Source organism: Alligator sinensis, unplaced genomic scaffold (assembly GCF_000455745.1).
Source record: "Alligator sinensis unplaced genomic scaffold, ASM45574v1 scaffold1304_1, whole genome shotgun sequence".
NCBI lineage: Eukaryota > Metazoa > Chordata > Crocodylia > Alligatoridae > Alligator > Alligator sinensis.
The window spans coordinates 524,134-524,399 of NW_005842920.1; the positions used below are offsets into that span (position 1 = coordinate 524,134).

The following is a 266-nucleotide window of genomic DNA, read 5'->3' on the forward strand; positions in this document are numbered from 1 at the left end:
CAATCCGCCCCTCCCCCTTCCCCTTCCAGCGCCATGATGCCGAGGGTGGCTGCGGCCTGTCGCTGGGAACGGCCCCTGCGCTCGCGCCCTTGGGGGAGGGGGCCGGCTGCCTCCGGGATAAGCTTGCCCGCCCAGCCCCACGGGAGACGGAGTTGTGCAGCAGGCCCCCGCTGCCCACGCAGGGAGCCCAGCCCCTGTCTTCCCCCTGCTGCAGGCCGCGCAGGAAAGTCCCCCGCGCAGGCAGGGCCCCCGCAGCCCCCGGAGCC

The 266-nt window shown here is 75.6% G+C and overlaps 1 protein-coding gene across 4 annotated transcripts in view; it reads left to right on the forward strand.

Moving 5' to 3' along the window:
• Positions 1-266, forward strand: part of HNRNPA3 (heterogeneous nuclear ribonucleoprotein A3) — an 18,975-nt gene that overhangs the window by 1,183 nt on the left and 17,526 nt on the right. The gene's annotated exons all lie outside the window — the stretch shown is intronic.